This window comes from Daktulosphaira vitifoliae, unplaced genomic scaffold (genome assembly GCF_025091365.1).
Source record: "Daktulosphaira vitifoliae isolate Bord-2020 unplaced genomic scaffold, ASM2509136v1 Scaffold_5, whole genome shotgun sequence".
Lineage (NCBI taxonomy): Eukaryota > Metazoa > Arthropoda > Insecta > Hemiptera > Phylloxeridae > Daktulosphaira > Daktulosphaira vitifoliae.
The window spans coordinates 7,203,798-7,223,085 of record NW_026099576.1 but is presented as its reverse complement, the minus strand read 5'-3'; the positions used below and the strand labels follow the sequence as shown (position 1 = coordinate 7,223,085).

Below are 19,288 nucleotides of genomic sequence, written 5' to 3'. Positions count from 1 at the left end.
TTACTTATAAACGCGTAGATCTTTTTGTGGCACGAATTGAGCAACGACCTAAAGAAATTGAACACAAGGAATTGTTTATTTCGAAGAAGTAAAGGGGAAGAAGAATCGCCAAATGCACAGTGATGCACCTGCATACGTGGACGTCGAACATGAGCCATTTATTGTCTAATGGCCGCGGCAGCATGGCTAGTATCCATTAATCTTTACTGTTACCGGACAGTTTGCATCTGTTTGCAACGTTTCTGTCTGGTATCTACACGTAAAAATCCATTCGATGTGTATTATGAGGCCTAACATCTTCAGAAAAATCGAATAAAAGGAGTAAACATTACACGTGTAACGGACTGGACTCGCAGGGCCTGCGAATTTAATAAAGTCAAAAACGATTGCTTTCCATTTTTCATTGCAATGTCATGGGCTCATTCTCTAGGGCATATACGATGATAACGACGTGCCGTTTATTTTGCACCGAAGAAAGAATGAAAACGCGGACCGGTTGCACCGAAAGAGCTGCAGGGTGCAAAAACTGAAAAAAAAAAACGATCAAAAGGGTTTTCGAAACGGTCATCGCACAGTGTGTTGACATTGTGCCAAATGGAAAATTAATGATTCCAGAATGTTTTCGTTCGACATCAATTTCCAGTACACAACGAATGCCGATGTCGTCGGTGTACAGAACGCGAGCACCCCGTTGCGGCTACCGTTGAGATTGCTTGTACTTAATCGTCGGACGATAACACGTGTTATCACAAGTTGTGTTCGTGATCCCATTGCCGTGTTGTTTACGCGCTCAAACGCCGAGCTGCAGGCGCGATTAAGAAGAGCCAACTAAGTGGTTCTAACGACTTGTAAACACGATCATAACACTTTGTACGCGCCGATATTCATACGCACAAAACGATTTGACCCAAATTGTGTAATGTCTACGTGGAAAATCTATTAGATTGTCTCAACGAAAGCGGTTTTAATTGCCGTGTGACGTTTGTAGTACTAGTGAGAAAACAACTATTTTTATTAACGAGCTGCGACAGTTTAACGGAAATTATTTGAATATTCTTCTTGTCAAAGCGGTTCAGACTTCACTGATGGGAAATAATAGGGAGCTGGCATAAGTGTTTTACAATGTGTTTTTGCGAGGTGATGGAAGATTGCGAACCAGTTCTTTGGGATTGCATCGACGATCGACGTATTGAAGGACATCGAGATGTGTTTTCGTCGGACAAACTTCAGGACAGTGTCTCTTCGATTATATGCACGTGCACACTTTATTATTGTGACGTGTGGTAGTTACGGTGGCGGCTGGCGATCCGACACCTTTTATTATTATTCACATTGTATCCGAGAGAGAAAATAAGAGTGGCACGTCGGATGAGTCTTACAAAAAAAAAAAAAGGCAAAATAAGAATAAGAATGTAATATTTTGTATAAGGAGAAATTATCAATGTGCGCGTCGATGATGAATTGACAAGTATTGCAAACGCTACAGGAATATTTGGCAGAAAACCACCTAGTCTGAAGAAAACCCCACTAGGCAGACAATAGAACGGGCCGAGTGTTTTTACACAGTCATCGATGCAACCGAATTTCAGCTTTAAAGTAAAAATCCGGTAGGCGTTCATACACAAAAAGGGTATACACGGCGATCTTTTCCGTATAGTAAAATGTACATAAAAATAATATATACGACCTCGTTAAAATGTCCGCCGGTAGCAGTTACTATCGCTGTATTTATAGGTACAATAACTTTGAAGTTTTTTTTTTCTTTAGAAAGGAATAAAAAGGCAAAAAAAAAAAACTAGAAAAAGAGAGACAAAACGCGTAGTCTCTTCTTTTGTGCGATCCCGACCGGTACATTGCATGCGTGGTTGTGTGGTCGACTAAATTTATACCCTTTCATTGGTGGGAGGGGGGTCGAAAGAGATATTATTTTTAAAAGGCAACGAAAAAAAAAATACCTTAACCCTCCCTCGTATAACCTCAAACACGGCCCGAAGCGGCTTGTATAAGAGTTGCGTACCGCGGGATACAGTTGTGTGTAAATCACTCTGAACGTATTAAGAGAGGAAAAAAAAGGAAACTCTTTTGCTACCGCCGTCACCTCGACAATGCGCAGGGAATATAAATTTGTGCACCGCCCGTTGCGACAATCCTTTAAACGCGACCCGGCATTAGAGTGACAAAAAAAGGCTTAGATGTAATATGTGTGTGTGTGTGCCGTTTTTTTTCCAAGAGTCCAACTACTAATCGACACCTAAAACTACTGAGCGGATTTTTAGAAAATAAAACACCGGTCTTTTGTTACAATAAAAACAGGAAACGACATTTAAAACGAAAGATAGATTCTACCAAAAAAAAACATTGTGCGCCAAAAATACCTTATAAGAGAATGTTTAATATTATATGTTAGGTAATTTAACATAATCGATATTGACAAATTAAATGATTTTGTCGTTTTAATTAGTCGTTGAATTGGTATTTCAATTAGCTGTTGGAAACAAAATGTAAAAATAAGATAATTTTGAAGTGCTAATCCGTAAGAATAAATTACTGTAGACCTCGGCATTTGTGTTTTCAAGCTGGTTACGTTTTTTACACTTCTTACATAAACTAATAAATAACTCGAAAAAGACAGCCAAATCTCTCGTATAAAAACAATAATACGTTCTAGTTAATTATATTTTCGTGAACAATACCAACTGAATGTAATTAAAAATAGATTTCTAAAATAATGATCTTTTTTTTACCTCGAACGAGTTATATAACAGAATTATCTAAAAATACAAAAAAGACCCTTTTTCTAAATCAAACCCCTTGATTAGTTTCTACCCTTAACATGTAAATTTATGGCAACGTAACACTAATCAATCATGTCTAAAATTATGCTCATATTTATTCATTGAAATAATATTTTCTTAATTTCATTGAACTATTACACAAAACAAAAATCCAAATTATTTCCCATTGAAAATTTTAACATTTTTAAAAGATGTTTATATTATGTAATAAAATATCAATTACTGCCATTGATAAAAAAATGATTCATAGAAATAATATTCCGATATTTTTTTGATACCATATTCTTAAACTCACAAACATCTCGCTTGATTAATTTTCTGCAATTTATGTCGAAAAGTAATCCTTTTTAACAATTCTTTCGCAAATAGATTTTTTCATCCTGATTAGAGTAATATTTTGTTGTACACGTCCATTGTACCGTTATTGGTCTATAAATAAAATCTTTTTACTCCATCGATTTGAAAGACTGTATCCTCGTGAGCAAAGATCTATAGAGAAAGGGAACGACCTCTCGATTTCTATACAAAAATGGGCAAGTATTCCTTCAGCTGTATCGAAAATTCGGCGATTTTTCTTAAAGTGACCAAGTTACGCGAAACCAGCCAGATGGAAAATACATAGCTGCTGGTCGCGTACACAATTGCACACGAGGTACACACGCATAATAATGTAATAATATACAATACCTTTCCATTGTGAGCCTTATGGGCCGTTTATTGTTTCCTAAGTATAAACGTGGACCAAACCTCCTATCCGCAAATTTTATGTTCCGCGAGTACAATAAACAAAAAAAAAACGACAGACCGCAAAATCTGCCTTTTCCTACTCAGGTAATTATAAGTATGCAGTCTATTCAAATACAAATATATATATACATAGGCATTGAAAAACGCAAAAAAATATGTTTGCTGAAATTCAATATCTTTTACATCTCACGGTTAACCGTAAAAATCGACAACCGATAACTGTTTTCCGGTTTTATTATACCTTGCTTTTTTTATTTTTAGTATCAGTAGTTCAAAGGGAGTAACAGTGAGTAAAGGGGTGTGTGCAGAGCAGCAATTAAATCGTTATAAATTTGCGATCCGAGTGTGCATATCGCATAACATCAAATTACACATTTAATAAAGAAAGCAATACGCGTGGAAGCCAATAAATTTACTCACAGTAATTGCCGTTACTACAAATTCCCGTAGAAAACAGGAGGTGAGTTTTAAAAGGTTAAAGTGTACATGAAAAAAAACTAATTGATAATAACCGCTGTGTGTTGTCGCAAACACATTAAATCCATTAAAGTACGTAATGTCGTCAACTATAATCCTTACGTGTGTTTAATTCAAACAACTAAACGACGTCGACTTTAAAAATATTATTCTAAGAATAACATTTTAAATGTTTTTCCCGATAACTTTAATTATTAATAATTAAGAGACAATTTAAATAATTCAAAACGATATTTACGATAAATGTGATGATATTTAATGAAATTTAGTCATCTTCAATATTTCAATCGTTTCGACATTAAGCAACGGGATTCGATTTGTGCTCGCTTCAATATTGTATAATGAATGATTAGTGTCATCATTGAATAACATAAAAATACTCGTACATAATTATATTATATTCGTGTACGTTAAAAGCGACGGTTGTACATAATCAAATAACTCTGTCGAACGCATTTATATTTTGGGTATTACTTGTAAACATTTTCATCAGTTATCTTTTTGGATCGAATTTCAATTTCCATTTAGAGTTTACAAACATCTACACAAACTCTTCGTTAGAATATTACATGGACATATTAGTTTGATTGGTCATTATGAATTATGAATTTTAGAGAGATAAAATTAAAAGACAATATCATGATAGATTTCAAGTAATCGTTTTTAGTTATAGGACTCGTTTAAAATATATATAAGCGATTAAGATAATGTGTCGATTAGTGGATTAAAATTTATCGTGTGATAAAGGATTTATGTCCGAGATAATAAGATTGTGTCAAAAGTTCTCCTAGCAAAACCCTTATGAATAATTGTTAAACGCTTTTGTCACATTATAACACACATAAATTAACTTACTTCTGATGCGAGTCGCAAACCTTTTTTAATTTTTTGTTCTCAAAACCTTAAAGCGTTGCATTAAGAGCGTTTCGTAAACTAAACTCGTACTATGATTTTTTTATTAAATTTTCGTTCCAATATTCGAAATTCCTGAACAAATATTTTACATAGCCTTTTTAATAGTTTTCTCAAGAATCGAGTTTGTGTTTTCTCGGAAGTAATTTTTATTTTGTTATTTTTTTATTTTTGTTTTCGATCGAACGGATTCCTTAATAAACTCGTCGAGGAAGATTAAAAGGAGATTATATGATCGAAGTTATTTGTCCATTTAACCGTCCAGATCTCTCGTCCGTGTTGTTAACCCGTCGCAATTGTTAAAGTGTCACACAAAAGGGTTACATCGACTGTCTGGTATGTGTCAGTACGCAATTGCACACGTTTCGGACGATTCCGTGTGAATTTTAATTCTCTGGTGGGCTGTCAGTTCTCACGCCGAATATGACAACGGCCGTAGTGACTATCCCTTTTAAAACCATTACGGTGATCGTAGGCGGAAACCCAATCGATTATACAAAACGTGGTAATATTTTGCGCGCAGGTCTTTCGGTCGTCACAACTGTTGCACAATGCCCTCAGGTAGTGCTGCCGTTGAGAATCGTGTGCGAAATTCGGCATTGGACTCGTCAACGGACCTTATCCCTCTTGTGAGTTATTGTGTTGCATATCAGGCGGTTTTGCATCATTTCTATGCATAACCCAACCGTATTTTTGCGCAATTCCGCCGAAAAAGGATATTTTTCTCTCCTCCTCCGCTGTTACTACTATTGTTATCCTCGGCGGCCATGCATTGTATGCGTTATATTATTGACTGTGTAAGCGAACACAAACACACGGGCAGAATTATTATTATGGAAGGGCTACCGTCGTGGGAAACAGATGACCCTGTCCAACCTCACGGCGGTTAAACGAGTTCACGCAGGTAAACGCGACACCAGCAGAATGGCAGCACGGCCTTTGAACTGCACAGTGTTCGGCTCCTGTAATTCACAACGCATTTACATAACACTGCAAAATGTCGCGATTCACCAGAAATAATAATAATAATAAATACTTTCGATGTGCACAATAAATTGTGATTAATCAAAATGTTCACACGCGCTTAATCCTTATCCGTATTGCCGGTCGCTTGATAAAAGACTCTTATCACTTGTTTTGGGGCACATCAAGATGTGATGTTTATATAACATGGTAAATTTACAATAGGAACACGTTGCAACGTATTTTTATGTAAATTAGTGTAGTGATTGGATTATATACTGTGGGAACATTGAACACTTTTGAATTTCTCGTCGAGTACTCGACAACAGACGCACAGGTGACAAGACACTTAAACAAATGTGTTCTCCTCCTATACTTTTCAGAGTTATTCTTGTAAATGACCTTGTTGTAGTTGTCTCGATGAGCCAAAATTATTTGTCTTATAAAATGTATAGCTTGCAAAAATTTACATAATTATAACTTTATATGTCGTCAAATTTTAGTTTAAAAACGGAACCACTTATAGTATTTCGATAAAGGAAAGGCGATTATTTAGTGACTACATAGTATTTTTTCAGTCAAATTGCAAATAGAGTCACCAAGGGATAAAAAAAAAAAAAATCAATAGGAAGATTTTTTTTTAATAAAACGGTATTTTCAGATGTTTGTTACAATAGACATTTTTTTTTTTGCATAATATTAAAATATTCAATAATGGCCTTTTTACATGGGGAGTGTATTCAAATGTACATATGCACGAACGGATTTTTTTTTACTTAATTTTTCCGGAATTCGGGGGATCACGGGAGCGCGTGCAGGTGATGACCGCGCGTGTGTTTTTTACTAGTATAAAAAAACGGTGCCCGTTGCTGTTGCCACAGACGAGCACGAGCTACAGTCTGCTCGTGTTTATAGCGAAACAGGGGAGATGTTAAAAAAAACATATAGGTGGTAAAAAACTGGTATTTAGGCGTGCGCCATTTACCGTCTACTTCTCAGCCCCCCGATCACTACTACACATTGAACGTGTACCGGAGAAGTGTGCGTGCAACGAGAATGGCACGAGCTCTCGACATGGATATACCTACCCCTTGTACATAAAAAAATGTAATGACAATCGTTAAAAAAATCACCGACGATTTATGTGCATAATGTGCACCCAAACCGGTTTTGTTGGACTCGCCTACAGTTTGTCGTAGTACCAAAGTACGAATACATTATTATTATGGACCACATAGTTCACTCCATCTGAACATTCACAGTGTTGTTTTAATTAAAGATTTAGTAAAATGATCATTCACTTCATGCATTATTTTTGAATTATACTAATTTAAACTAAATCTTTTGTTTAAATAAGTGACGTGTATTTCACACGGCACTTATTTGCCTAAAAAAAATTAACCACTGATGTAAAAACACGTAATTTGTAAACGATACTATCAATGATACATGTAATTTCAACTAAATTTTTTTATTGGCATCAAAAATCGTCGAATGTTTTTTTTTGTGATAAAATTAACGAAATTATATTTTATTGGACTATTTTCTACAAAATAATTGTGTTGCTGATGAAATAATACATTAAATATATCGTAAATAAACAAAATAACATTTTCAATTGATATAGAGAAATAAAATTAATTTATAAAAATTAGGAATACAATAAAATTTTTCCCGTGATAGGAAGTAACACAAAGGTATATTAAAAATACAACTGTTTCGAGAAGACAAACATTTTTAATTAGGTGTTTTAATCAAACAATAAGGATTCAAATATCAAGGTGTCGTTAATCATGTTTTTTTTGACAGATATAAACACTTAGTTTTATCCGCAAATAATAACCGATAAAGTAATAGCTGTAAAATGTAGACAATAAAGTATATCATTATTCTCTATAATTATTCCAGTGATTACCTATTGTGTTTTAATGTTATGACCATTGACCAAGGAATTCGTTAAATCATTTAAAAGGTGTTGTATTTTGATACCAATATTAAATAATCATTGAACCTTGTTCGTCGCGATAAAAAATCATAAAGAGTGATCAATACACGAATTACTTTTCTTGCGTTCGCTTTTACAAATGATTGTCAAATTGGCGTCTAAGTGAAATCAGCTAAAGGAATAATTTTTATTAAATCTTCAATTTCAATTTGTTATGTTCATTTTCAAATTAAAAAACAATTTTGTTTAATTCTAAATATTATATGTTACTGAAAATTCAGTAAAATTTTTTTTTGAATAACTGTTTACATTTATAATATACACTGAGCGTTACACATAAAGTAACGAAAAGTTATACAAAAGTTCATAGGTATATTTTTATGTATAACGTAGGCAATTATTTGTAGTGCATGCGCATTTTAACAGGGATTTAGAGTATATAACTCTTCCCACGATGAAGATATATTTTGGAGGAGGTAGTGAAAATGTATTTATAATTACTTCCCCCCCCCCCAAAAAAAACAAACCATAGAACGCTACTGTTGTAGTGCGTTATCTGTTTCGAACAAAATACAATCGTATAATGTTTCATTGATCACACACGTTTTCGGATATGGGAGTTTTATTAGTTCATGCATAATTTCAAACACAATTTTGTTGGGTTAACGATAATTAACTTTGCACTTAATGAACCAATTCAGTAGTATCTAAGGGGGAAGATTTTTTCTGAAAATACCTTTGGGAAATATTTCATTATTTAACTAACTTTACGCTGCACATATACACCGCCGATTTCGTCGATTTTGATTTTCTTATGAATATTATTAAAAATACATTAATCGGCTATGGGTTTAAATCATTTTTTAGATAAGAGAAACCCCCAAACAGTTTTATTAGCCACTCCTCCGTTATCATTCTGTACACTGTGTGCATTATTTTATACCGAGTACATCTGCTCGCGCTGCTGGACACGCGATTTACAAACGACATGACGTCACCTAAGATGGCCATATTACAGTAGCGGTCTCTAAATTTGTTCACCTGAATAATAATAATAATAACAATGACAATGTTGTATCTTTATGCACTCGTTGTTGTGTTACACACGTTAAACTACGTCCATGACCAAGAGATTTTTCGGTAGTTCTGTGCGTGTCGGTTTTTAAGGGTTGCGTAACGTTATGGGGTGGCAGATGGCCGTCGACTACATCTACACATATTCCTGGAAACGCAGAAATAATCCGAACGCTGTTGCCAATTTTATTCACTCTTCCGGGACACCCCCTCTTGAATCCCCATAAAAAAAAAAAAAGAGACCGAAAATGTGCGTGTGTTTCCATATTCCCCGCAAATTCTGCGGCATCTAAATCAATCTCCTGACCGACACAGCTACGGCATTACTAACTGACTGTTGCACAAAAGAATAGGGGTAAAACGAGCAAGTTTATGGGGGAGTGCAAATAAAACAACGAGTTAAGACACGAGCGTGGACGGTCGTGACGTTGTACGGTGGGGAGATACATGAGCTAATGGCTACTACATGTCGGCATAGAAAACTTTAAGCATTATAAGTTACAGTGGAACACATTTCGGCGTTGCTCTCAGATAGCGTTTAAGTTGCGCGTTCATTTCTTTACTGGGAACAATATCTTGTTAAGTCGCTATTANGCATGTCGGCATAGAAAACTTTAAGCATTATAAGTTACATTGTGGAAACATTTCGGCGTTGCTCTCAGATAGCGTTTAAGTTGCGCGTTCATTTCTTTACTGGGAACAATATCTTGTTAAGTCGCTATTATTTCCTCGTGAGAAAAGATTGACAGGTATCGGGGGAAGATCAAAAATGAAATGCATAGGCTTACTGCAGCCCTAACAATTGGTTGTTATTAAAAGAAACTGTTATGAAACTACCAGTATACGTCAAATAAGTCTAATGAACAAACGATCATCATTAGGATTTTTCCCTATTTTTATTATTTTTCATTCTGTCGGGCCAAATACGCCATAATGTGTATCACTGTTTTTATTGTGTTCAACAGAGTTTTCGATATGTTCACCATAAACAACATTTCGATACATTACAATTGTTCAACAAGTTCGAGGCAATTCGCTGAATAACTGTAATTTAATAAAACTTGTAGATAATTTATTTTGGATTGAAAGATACGTTTCGAGGCTTCAGAACGCGAACCAATTAGCATCACACTAAACCAACAGCTTTTATCGACAATATCATCTTTGCAATGCAAATAACAATAATTGGCGCAAACCAAATAACAAAGTAGTTATTCAGTGACAAATGAAATGTATCGTTTTTCGAAGAGACGCCATACTCGCAAAGAAAAATATGAAATTCCTGTGGAAAGCGACGGTTAACCGGGTGTTGTAAATGAATCACCTAAAGACATCCAATAGTGCAACTTGACAGTGGACCGCCAGTCGCAACATTATGAAATTGGAAACACGGGGGTAACAAAGAGAAAAAACTAATTATAACGGCGATGACCGGCGGCGCGGTGTGCGTATACCTTTTGATGATGTTCGCGGCCACCGTTGTAATGTGCGGTGCGTTTATTTATATAGGCTTAGGTATATCGAGTAAAAATTAATTTGACCGAAGGGTAAACTCGGGCGCCGGCCGGTCGGGTTCTTTATTTTTTGGCTGGGACGCGCGCACGGGGGTTGATCGGCCGAGCAGATGGAATTCGGCGTACACAGTTGCGGCACTGGTCATCGTCGTTGGTCATCGCAACTCCAAGTGCCACGACGGGAGGTCGCACACAGCCGAGCGAAACGTAGTAGTTTACACCATAGCACAGTACATACGCTCAGAGGTGGTGCTGCCACTAAATATATATATATACATTTATGTGATATTACAGCATTAGCCCTTTAATTACAGCAACGGCCATCGCATGCACTAGGGACGACCATCAGGGGTTGTAATATGTCTTTGCGCACTAACGAAGGGTTTTCTCACATGCCTTTTGATTCGCCGAATTCTACCGGGTTTTGTATTTTTTTCAATATATCTCTCAACAAAAATTGATATCGTAAACGTATCACTCGTATCGTAGATACATCGTATATACAAACGAACCGAAAAATCATAAAAAAAAAAAGACCAACCGAAACGAATCAGAAACGCACCGATGTCAGACTGTTTAACAAGCATCAATTTTTCTTTTTTGGAAAACAAAAGGGCAAAGTACCTCACACATTGTTGAAGACTTTTCCAAAATATCATTGTTGATATTAATAATGCATCTCTAATTTTCTAATTTCCCATATAAACTTGAATCCTATATATTTTTTCAGGAATGGTAAACACAATTGTTAATGCTTTTAACGTTAATTGTTCATTATGCCAACCAAATAAATACCAAAAAAAAATATTTGTACAGTGGTAATTATCAATAGAAAAAAATAAAGTTGAATTTTGGAATCCATTACGTGCTAAAAACAGTATTTGAAACGTTTATTAAACTAATTACTAAACTATGACCGTTATTTGTGTTTTTTAACCATCAACATAATCGCCTAGTTATATTACTAACTTAATTTGAAATAAATGACATTCGAATCGTTCTGCTTTCGAGAAGTAAACAAAATATTTAACTGGTAGGACAATTTTCAAATGAATGATACACAAAATTAATAGTTGTTTTATCTATTTTGGACGTTTCATAAAATTCAATTATTATTAATTTTCTTCGGAAGTCTATGGCGAACAAAATGCCAATGAAAATCATTTGTATGAAATTATTATTTTTATTTGTTCTTCGAGTGTTTGTACTTCAAAAACGGGTCACCCGCAAAATTTTTAATGGTATATAAACAACGTGCTCGTACGTGTAGCATTAAATAGCCCCGTGATAAAAGAATATCTAATGGAAAGTATTTGGACGCATTTTGCTTAATTCAGAATTATTGAACTGGACGAGTTATCATTATCTCCAAAACGTGTATTATAACGCTGCAGTACACAGAAGAGATTTCAGTGAGAGAGCACATGTTTACTTAAGAAAACTATCATTATTATTTTCGCGAAGCTTATATGGGCGACGCTGACACATCAGCAATTATGGTCGTGCACACACAAAAGCCCAAACAATGGCCACAGCTATCTTCATCGCACAGCTCAAAAACATGTTTTGGACATCTTTCAAAAGGGGTACACACATACGCTTTAATACAATGAAACGCATACGCGATATTTACGAGAATATGTACGAGAAGAATGAATTTTCCTTTGTGACAACGTCGTGTAATATACACACAACAGGTGCGCCAAGCTAAAGAAAATAAACCTAACCTAATTTCGCGTGGCGGCGACACCGACAGCGCCAGCCGCCCAGCTAATAGTACAAAACACTACGCCCGAGTCTTCGCGAGTCGGACAAAAGACCCGTTAGATCTACAAAGGCCATCAAGAGCAACAAACACGGCCGCGATGACATGTTATGATAGCGAACCCTTTTGTTAAACCAAACCGTGTGATTGACGTCCGCGAATATAATATGCGCTTTTTGTCGTGCGATGGAATTTAGGTGTCCCTTTAGTTTATTATTATACTAAATAACAATGTGTAGTTTTTTATCACACCATACACGGATTGTCTATCTATGGTATATCGACGACGAGTTAAACAGATAACGGGCTCGTGCCAAAGCAGTGAGTGTAAAAAAAAGGGACATACTAAATTGATTTTTTAAACCCTTTTCTGATGACGCAAGTCTTCATTAAACACGCGTGTAAATAAAATAATAATAATAATAATATAAAACCCGGTTACCTCTGAACCCTTAAAAAAGTAGTCGGGTTCAAACACCGTTTAATAAGTCATTATATGGGGCGCCTAAAGGGGTTGGAAAAGGGTTCGGCAGGTACTCAATTATTATTGTGTAGTGAGTTTGATTTTTTTATTACTTAGCTATCGCACAACAACAATATGGTCCCATTGAGTGAATTTCCTAATGTAAACAATCACAACCGGTAAACGTGGTTTAACCAGTTTCTTGATCACACCCTTTTGAGTTTTTTTTTTATAACACTTTGCCATGTACAACGAATACTTTACAAGTAATGATGCCTTAAAACGGATTTAAAAGAGTGTATCTAAAACGATGAGGGACGAGTCATTCAATGAACGTGGTAAGATCTCGAATCTGATAGGTTATTACTCGGCGTTTTTATTTTTTACGCCCAATGCCTAATTAAAATAACACATTTTAAATAGCTGTAGATCTTGTAAGTTGCACACAGTAGACATAACGTTAGACAAAGTGAATATCATGGTGAGTTGTCAACGTATGAGTCTACTTACATCTATTTTTTTCTATAATTATAACATTTATTTAATAAGTAAAAATTCAAAAATCACATACAATATTAAGATTTTTACAAGAATTGGAATTGGAATAATTTTTACATCATACAAATTTTTATCAAATAATTTAATCAAAATTCGTGCATTATAAATATTCAGTAGTTCACTAATATGATAGTTTTTTTTATCATATTTATAATACGGTATTTTCGAAATATATAAATCTTTTTAACCATCTTATAATTAATATCAAAATATCAGCAAAATAAATAACAAAATAATTTAATTATTATATGACTAGCAAATAATAGCTTTTGTTTATTCAACGAATTTAATACGAATAATATATATAAAAAAAAAATACAACAGATTTTTTACACCGAGTTTTTATAAAAACATTTTTGAAGTTCTACTGAAACATCCGTAAATTAGTCCCTGACGAAAATGGCGCCTTTGACTTTTGCTTTCGTCTGCTTTACAACGTCATGTTATATACACATCTACCCTAAAATGCTACAAGGTCAAGTGCAACGTTGCCTTTGCTTCCCTCGTGATATGACTTGGTACACGTACACGCATCGTGAATCATCCGAAATGCTGTTAACTCGTTGTCCCCTACACGCACATGCACTCCCCCAAGTCCTTAGCCCTCATTGTGTTTAATATCTGACGGTCGGTGCGATCGAAAAATACGGGCGGAATCGTGGAAACTGACGGTTTTTGTGGGGAGTGAGCCGACCACGAAGGATATGCGGGGGTTCGTGGGAGCTGCGGAGTGGCGCTGGTATGTCCGTGTACAGAATGTACAGAAACCATAAGGGTGGAAACAGGAAAGAAGCCCATCGTTTCATCAGTTAAAAGGGTTCTGGTGTCGTTGGCGGTAGACGGATAAGGGAGGAATTCTCGCTAATGAAGGGCCGGCGGCTTTTGCACCCCTTTCGCGCCCGTCGACCAATGAGCAATCCGCTTAGCAATCAATATTCAACCCCAGCCGGACGCTGCCATCATGAATCTTCTCCTTTTTCATTCCTTCTCCTTGTCCACTATTTTCCGATAGACAAACTCTCCCTCGACATAATGCAAGCGCGTGGACGACTATCGTATAAACGAAGCGTATCGCTGATCACTTTAGACACTTTAATTACCTCTAGAGACTAGGGAATATGTGTACGCACTGGCGTTCGAAAAGAATCGAAAGAGAAAAATTGAAATCCAAACACGTTAACAAAGTCCAAAAAAAGGACCTTACACGATGCTAGAGTGGCAGTGTACCGCAGATGTTATGCCTTATCGGGTCAAACTAGTTGTCGGGTCAACCGGTGAACAATATGTTGACAATCAGAATAAAAAAAAAAGAAACATACACACAACTGCATTCTCGCCCGAGAGAATTTGATAATTTTTGGAGGAAAAAATGTATATACACACCAACAACACTGTGAACAAATTTTTTCAGAGCACGTTCCCTTCCGGGGTAGTTAATGCGGGGAAAAATTAGTATCCCCCCCGTGATACCCGAAATAAAAATGCTGTGACATTTTATGAATAACAATGATTGTATGTAAATCTGGCTTAATTTTGAAGAGCCAGCTGCTGCTCTCATTGTGAGAAAATGCAAAAAAAGGCGTGATCTAGATCCAGATTGTGTACGCTTTTTTTTCTCAATACAATTTATACTTTTTCTTATGCAACATCGGACCGTTCAAGTGTGACGGACATTTTTGTGAATAATAATAATAATAATAAGGTATTCGCAAAACGGGTATATCTTCGATGCTTGGTGTCCATTGTTAGGGTAAAAAGGGATGTATGAATCGGTTCTTAGTATTTTTTTTTCCAATCAGATGAACAATATTTTCGAAATAAAAATATTTAAAAGGAAAAAAACACATTTTTTAACCCGCAACACAGGCAGTGCTCTACCGCCCTTCTCGTATTTTCCTTTATACCGAATCCGATTGAAAATAGTGCTCTCGAAGAACGTTGCAAGTATTGAAAACACATGGCACTTACAATCCTGCATTCGAACACCTTTTGATTTTTCAATATTGTCACTTTTACCATCTATTATTGATGCAATAACGTCTTAATTTTGTGCACTTATGCGTTTATAAAATAATTTCTATGGACATTTTAGTCCCAAGTATTACTGATTAAATAAATAACATTTATTTTTATTAAAAATTAATTATTTGGACATTCCTCTATATCATCTATTCTATAAGTGTCAAATTAGCTGTAAATAACATTAAAATCGATTCTCAGATCAGATGCCAGAGGGCAACAAGCCATACATTAAAAAAGATGTTTGTTCTTTCTTAAAAATCAACTTGCCAAGTTATTGTTCAGACATATTATTCAAACAATTAATTGATATTTTACACATTAATTATTTCCCTTTAGTTTGATTTAAAATGAATTTAAAGTCTATAAAAGTTAAATTGTTCAATTTTCAAAGTTATTAAAAAAAAGTACCACTTCAATTTATAATAGATCTTAATTAAATGATCACTTTTTTATCGTCAATCTATATAGGCCATAATAAATCTTAAGATCTCCTTCATCATCACGTTATGAGTGTCAAAATAACAATTTTTTATTCGATCCGTACCATCTCCCCCCATATTTCGGGTAGGTTTTGTTAGGAAAATCCTTCCAGTCGATAAACTCCGAACGTTTTCACTATACTCGAAAATAGACCAAACCCAAAACTATTTATAGTAATAAAAACGTAACACTTGACATTTTTAAAGTTAAACAACAAAGAATACATAAAAATATAATCGTGTGTACACGTGTCAGACAATCATCTTGTAATGTGTTGTACTAAAAAGTGTTTAAAGAACATCTATTTACCAATTAGAAATAAACTGAATTAAGTTAAGTTTTTAGAACAATCATTTTTAATGTTTTCATTGAATCATTTGAAATTGAATTTACACAATTCGCTACAATTAAGAGAACAATTGCCGTTTCATACGCACAGTTGTTATCGCTATATGTTTTTTTAACCTTTAAATACACACAATCCACTTGAGTGCTGAGCCGGCCTAATGAAAATGTTTCACTTAAGCAAATAAAAGCTCAAAGAATCTTGTTAGCCATTTAATTCGGTAGACTACAATTATTTTGAACGAAATCGTTAATGTTTGACGTCAATAGTTTTCTCAGAAATTATCACTTATCGATTCCCTTTGCACCTGATACTAACACATTGGTAAATTAACACCCCAATGTACAGCGCGAGAGTACGTTTATTTCAGAATAAACTGGGTAGTTATTGTGGACATCGAGTGATAGCGCCACACCACCCTAATCACTTCCCCGTGTTGTCGTCGCTTATTTTTTTAGCGATTCTCAACGTGAAATCCGATACAATGTCGCCGGCCGCGGGTTCTTCGAACATCTCCCGCGAAACGACAAAAGGATATTCTCGAGGAACCGCGCAATTCGCGTCGCTCGTCTGCATAATATGCAATGACACAAGATCACATCAGTGGTACTTTCGTTTTCCATAGCCGTTGTATAATATTTGAAAAGAAATCGAAACGCATATTTGCACAATAAAATAACCCGGACCGTGTTCCTGTTTACCCGAAACGCATAAATGTGGACCCGCGGCAGGTGTTGTCGCCGTTGCATAATGTTGAAAGGGCAGACTTAGGTCGTCTTGGCCTGCCCTTTCGCCCCCACTCGGCCGTGTATAACAAACACAATCGGACGAGGAAGTTGTTTTTGCGCAAAAACTCGGGTTCCCCGGCACGTCAATCAATACAAATGCCAATGGTACCCGACCGCTACCGTCGAAGGTACACAATATTATGTATGTACACCAGTGGAGTTCTCACGCAATCCAACATACCCGGAAATCGCTCATCGATGGACCATAAACCTCGTGCAACCGGTGCAGCGGTAACAATAAACACCGTCCGCAAAAATTACTTTCCCATTATTATAATGATATTGTAGAAATCTGCATTTTTTTTTTCTGTCGGGTTCTGGACAAGCGACAAGCTTGTCCCTTGTTGTATACTTACATTTCGGAGGGCTTTTGCAAATTTGTTCACCAAAAGAGGGAAATAAATCCAATTCACACACACGGGGGGTACTTCTGCAACTCNTCTGTCGGGTTCTGGACAAGCGACAAGCTTGTCCCTTGTTGTATACTTATATTTCGGAGGGCTTTTGCAAATTTGTTCACCAAAAGAGGGAAATAAATCCAATTCACACACACGGGGGGTACTTCTGCAACTCGTCTACATCAATAAGAGCTACTCGTTAATACACTTCTTCGCGAGATTTTATTATATTTACATGAAACATTTTTTTTTTCCATTGAAGCCCACCTAAACCAATTTAGGGGTCACAGTGAAAATGTTTAAAAACTCTTCTAATAAATATCTTACACGTCTCGTTAATGTCAACGTCAACTGGTCTTTAAAAAAATTTGCAGATACTCCTAAAAAAATATTAATTCTTATTTTTTGATGAAAACATTAATTTAATATCTTTAGAAACGATAAGAGAAATAATTAAAGTGTCTTGATTTTCATTCTGCGGAGTTTTAATTAAAACGTTTTAATGAAAATACAAAAAAAAAAAAGACCGGAACTTCTCGCTTTTAATAATAATTTTTAATAAAATGTCCGAAAATATCTTTGAAAACGCTGATCTCGGCATATTTATTATAATTAATTATCATCAATTTAAACCATCCGAGTGCCTTTTTGTTATTATTATGTTTTTTAATTAAACATCATCGATCGTAGAGAAAAACGTTTTTCAATTCAATGTAAAAAAGCCTATAGAAGAAAATAATCGCAATAATGACAATTTTTATTAATAATTAATTCAATTTTACGCAAACAAAAATACAACAGATTCCATTTATTATTATTATTATTATGATTTTTTTTTTCAATTATAAAGTCTCTCTTCCGTTATCAACTTTAAGGTTGGCTTTTTTAAATAAAAAAAAGTAAACTTTTATTTTTGGACTATCAAGTGCTGAATCGCTTTAAAACCAACTTAAAATGTAATATATATATATATATAAAGAGAGTATTAAAAACTCACTGACTAAATGAACTTTTTATGCATAATGATATTAAAATTGCAACCGTCGCCCGCTTTGTTGATTGATTAAAATGGAAAGTCATCGGTAACGAAAATTTTACTGGATGGTAAAAATATTATAAAGGGAAAAAGTCCGTTGAAAGCAAAACCTTTATTATTTGCCCTCGTTAGTGTATATAGAAAGTGGTCGGGGGCAACCGATTCAATTATTTATACTTTGTTATTATGTGCAATATGCGTTGGGTATAAAAAGGGGTTTTTTGTCGTGGAGAAAAAAAAGATGGCGTCCAGCGGCAGTACCGAATTTACATTTTTATGAATAATTCCTTTGACGCACACACAAAAAAAACTATCGAAAAAGGGGAAAAAACGGTGTTTATATGCAAAAGGGTCCCCACAAAAACGCAGCTGCTTTGATTTTTTTCGCACACCCTATTATTCAAAGATGTCCAGCCGGTCGACCGATTCTCGTATTCGAATAAAAATTAACATTGAATGACACAGTGTTTAGAGAGAGAGTTTGAGCACTCGCACGCAATACTAGATTATTGAAACATCTACGTACATTTTAAAAACTTAAAACGAAAAAAATGTATTATATGCTGTTCGCGTCCTATAATCTTTTAAAAGCGTTAATTGTTTTGTGAAACGCAATAGATGAACTCGGGCGCCTTTTCTTCGTTGACAATAACAGTGTTGGATACTTCTGACCATCTGCGCAGTACCTCCCCGACGGTGAATCTTTTCAAACTTTGAAGTCATTATGTTGATTTATGTTTACAGCGCGTACGGACGTCGCATAACAAACATTGACCGTTTAAACGTTTTGAAATGGTCAATACCGCTATGATACAGTACAATAATTTACTGTATTATTTATACGGCACACAATGTTACAATACATCCAACAGACAATAATTTATTTGTCAGTAAAGAACCCGTATCCTTGCTAATAATGTTAACTCCATCGAAATTGAACGATATTCGGTTTTCATTAGAAACTCGTTGCAATTTTATGTATTTCAAAAACACATAAACATGAAC

At 35.2% G+C, this 19,288-nt stretch overlaps 1 protein-coding gene across 3 annotated transcripts in view; it reads left to right on the top strand.

Annotated features, from left to right (window-relative positions):
- The window catches only part of LOC126908544 (protein SEC13 homolog), a 91,627-nt gene that overhangs the window by 33,330 nt on the left and 39,009 nt on the right, over positions 1–19,288 (top strand). The window lies entirely within an intron of this gene.